The sequence below is a fragment of the Condylura cristata genome, unplaced genomic scaffold, assembly GCF_000260355.1.
Source record: "Condylura cristata isolate star-nosed mole 26May11 unplaced genomic scaffold, ConCri1.0 scaffold00008, whole genome shotgun sequence".
Taxonomy (NCBI): Eukaryota; Metazoa; Chordata; class Mammalia; order Eulipotyphla; family Talpidae; genus Condylura; species Condylura cristata.
In genome coordinates this window covers 10,958,532-10,962,793 of record NW_004567109.1, presented here as the reverse complement: position 1 = coordinate 10,962,793, position 4,262 = coordinate 10,958,532, and positions in this window count along the sequence as shown.

Below are 4,262 nucleotides of genomic sequence, written 5' to 3'. Positions count from 1 at the left end.
CCGTCATTCACCACAACCACGGCGGAACACAGCAGCTGCGCAGCTTCCCTCGTGCAGCCCAGGTGCTGCGTCTTGTCGTCATTTAAGATTTATTTATTTGTACGTAGAGGAGCTGGGGTGCAGGCCAGAGGTGCAGTGGTGAGAGGATTCACCAGAGAAGAGTGGGGAGCAGGACAGGCAGATCCACTGAGATACACTGCTGAGGGGAGCAGCGGGGAGACAGGAGAGCTCTGCTGAGCCGTGTGGGTCAGCCCCTGCCGGGGAGTGAACTCAAGCTGCTGTGGCTGTGCACAGCTTCACAGTGCTGAGACGTAACCCCTGCGCCACCCGGGAGCTTGTGTCACAGTGAAACATTAAGTTTATTTTCCTAAGTTTGGACTAGTACAGTTATACACCTGGAGCTGTACTCTGAACCCCTGCACTCATCCTCTTTAAGTTGGGGTACAGCTGTCCCACTTCTTTCATTTGCGTGAATGTCTCACTGCTTATCTGTATAATCTAGATGTTCTTAAATAACACCCTTCTTACAGTCATCCACATGTAAAATATTCTAACTTTTTTCATTTCCATTCTCCAGACTCATCTTTTCTGTATTTTAGTCAAGCGACTTAAGTGTAACCCCATATCCGTCAATGTCTTCCTTAACTTTAACCGACGTTTCAACCTCCTAAAATGTTTTCACTGGACTTTGTAAAATCCTGTGAAGATTCAAATGTAGAAGTGGAAATCACATATATATGTAATAGAAGAGCTAAAAACAACAAATAGTCGTTTCAATCTATAGCATTTTGTTGTACATAATTAACTCCTAACAAAAGTTACTTAAATCAGAGTAGTCTTTACACCTATTTTCATCTAAAAATGTATGTAATTACCTATAAAATAGGCTTGTGTGTAACCGATGGGTTATTTCTAGATCATGCTGTCATTTCTCAAGGGTCCACTGCTTGCCGGGTCCCCGATCTGCCCAAGACAGGGGTCCCCTCGCTCACTCCCCCTAACACCCTTGGGAAGAGGGGACCTGGGGTCCCCGCGCTGGAGGTCACACAGCATCCACTGCAAGAGCTGAGACTTGAATCCATCAGCTCTGCAGTCCACATTCTTCCTGCTTTGCAAGAACCTCCCATTTATTGAGTACCACTGTGGAACTGGTGGTCGTTCTGGGCTTCAGCCTTCCTGAGGGTGTCCATAATCGGGGGGCTGCCTCCCTCTGAAGCTGCTTACATCCTTTCCTCTGGAGCTAGGGTGCGGCCGGCCACAGAGAGGCCTCGTACAGGCTGCTGCATGGAGGATGGCCCAGGGGACGTCCCACAAGCCTGGGAGCTGGCGCATCTCCCCCATCCCGTGGGAAACTACCCTCTGGGGTTCAGAATCACTTTTCAGGCAAAAATGTGGTTTTTCTCCAAAAGACCTGCTATCATCTTCCTGATCTTTTAGATCGTTTTGGGGGGGGGAGAAACAGTCCTGCCCCTCAGAGTGGGCTGATGCCAAGACTCTTCAGGCTAAACCTCAGGTGAGGAGTCAGGCTGTGTTTGAGGAACTGAAGGGATTTAGTACCAGCAGCCTCTCAGGCCCCAGGATCCAGCCTCCTGCTGTGAACACAGGAGCCTTCTAGAAAGGCTGGTCAGGCTGAGTTCTGGCTGCCTCATAGCCCCAGTTAAAAAGGCACCTTTATTATTATTATTTTAAGATTTATTTATTTATGCTTACTGAACTGGAGTACAGGCCAGAGGTGTGGTGGGTGAGAGGATTCATCAGAGACAGAGCGGGGAGCAGAACAGGCAGACTGACGAAGCACACTGCTGAGGGGAGCAGTGGGCGGGTCAGCAGAGGTCTGCTGCGCCATGTGGGTCAGCTCCCTGGGCAGATATCAAATTCATGCTGCAGTGGCTTCGGACAGCTTCACAGTGCTGTGCTATAACACGCTGTGCCACCAACGTGGCCCATTTTTTGAACACAAGCCCCCTCTGAGAACTGTAAGGTAGTTCTAATGCCTGGCCTTTCAGACGAAAGCAGACGCAAGGGGAAATCAAACACTTCAGGGCTGCAGAAAGATAGCCGCTCTGCCAGGGGTACTTTCCTCATCAGGGAGGAAGCCGAGTCTGGGGCAAAACCTACTCTGAGTTGAGTCTGCAGATTCCTCACGGGCTTCAACTCTCTGGGCCTGGGAGGGGGCGGGAGATGGACCTGAATTGAGGGAGCTCTAGAAGCAGAAATTAGCTGCTGATGTTGATATTTTCTTTGTGAATTCACCAGTTGAGGCTAAGATTGAGTTTGATTCACCAGGGAATTCCTGAGGTGTTTTGTTTGTTCGCTTGTTTATTTGTTTGAGCTCCAAATCTAACCTGTTGCTGGTAAGATTTTTCAAAATTACTGAATAACTAAAAAACATGTAAACCACAGTGTTCCACCATTCAAGGCTTATATCTTACATATTCCAAATGCGTTTTCTGTCCCTAGTGAATTTTTTTCCACAAAAAAAATGGTATTGCCCACAGTATGCTGTTTTATAAATCTCTCATTTTTCTTTGTCTTTTTTTTAAATGACCATATTGTTAGTTCTTAGGCAGACCAGGTAAATTATTAAGATAACCAGGAAAGATCACCCCAGCCTCCCAGAAGATGAACATGATTAAGCATAGCAACTTTAGGGAGGCTTATTAAGGAGATAAACTCCGCCATCTCTCCTTGTTAAGCGCGGCTGTTAAACAGTCAGGCCCAAGATGAAAGGAAAAGTGCTGGGCTGAATCAGCGCTTTGGATCCACTGTGCCCGCCACCTGTTTTATTAAGCGTGCTGGTGTGTCAAATGCAGCCGAATGAGAAGAAAAGCATTTCCGTGGCTCGGACTGAAACCCCCTCACCGGAAGCCCTTCCCCTGCCCACCTTGGCTGAGCGCTCCAGGCAGAGGCTAAAGAACCTTCTGGGGAAAAGACCCAGCCCACTGACCTCAGAAAATGGGAAGTTCAAAAAAGCAGGGGGAAATGATTCAACTCTGCTCTTTGGAAACCAATTTCTCAGCGCCTGGATGCTGAGGGAAGGCCGATGGGAAACCCCTCAGTTCTGGGCTGGTTGTGCGTGGTGGGTAGGTTTGCCCTCCGTGGACAGGAAAAGCCAAGCTCTCCACCCTGGGGCTGCAGGGGCCCCTCGGCTGAGCTGAAATGGCCCCCTGTCCACCCACTGGAAGGCCCTGGCCATTTCCGTTCCTCTGCCTGCCCTTGAGCTTTCCATCAGGAGACCCAGTGGCCAGGTGCAATGTCAAACTTTGCAAGGCTATAAATGACCTATAAAAATCCAAAGACAGAACGCTTGGAAGGAGGAAACACTAATTAAGGAAACCCCGGCTCTCCTAAGCCTGCTCATTAGTCAAGAGGGACGTAATAACAGGCAAAGTGGAGAAGCTCATAAATTACCCAGGAAGCCCCAGCAGAGATGGGGTGCGGCCTGGCAGGTGGGGACCCAGGGTTCATTTCTGGGATTAATGGAAATCTGCCTCCTCGGAATTGCCCAATGTCAGGCGTGGTGTTTCCTTCCTGCATGGCTGGGAGAGGTGAGTAAGTTGAGGGAGGTGAGCACAGCACAGTCGCCGCAAGCCAGAGTGATTCTTGCTCTAGGCCACAGAGGGAAGTAGGTCAGGAGAGAGTCAAACGCCCTCCTCTGTCCTGGAGAGATGCTCCCCATGCCGGGCATAACATTCCCCTGGCTCCCTCTCCTTCTGCTGGGGATGAGCTCTCCCCCTCCAGTTATCCGTCACAGAAACCAGAGAGGTAAAAGGGCACTGGCAGAACTAAGGCTTCTCAAACCCTCTCATGCCCTCTCCCTCCAGCGCTCCAGGCTCTGGCGATTAGGAACCTTCTGGCCAAAGAGCAACACATTCAGCTGGAGAGAAATTCAAGAGCAGAGAGATTCATCGACTGGATCCCCTCAGACACCAGATAGAGGGATGGGCCCTTTCCCCTCAGACACCAGATAGAGGGATAGGTCCTTTGTTTTTCATTTTCCTGTGGCTTACAAAAGACCCCACAACTTGACAGCTTAATGTAAACACCCCTGCTTCCGTCCACCTCGGCAGGCCTCAGGATCTGGATGAAACTGGCAACGGCAGGACCAATAGCAAGAGGTTTCCCTGTGTCCCAGAGGCTGTATCTACGCTGACAGGGGTTTCCGACCTTCCTCATAAACCTGACGACAGCCCTGTACAGCAGCCCCTGTCCCTGTCATGGACACTGAGAGAGACCAACATGCATTTCTCATCTAACCCTCA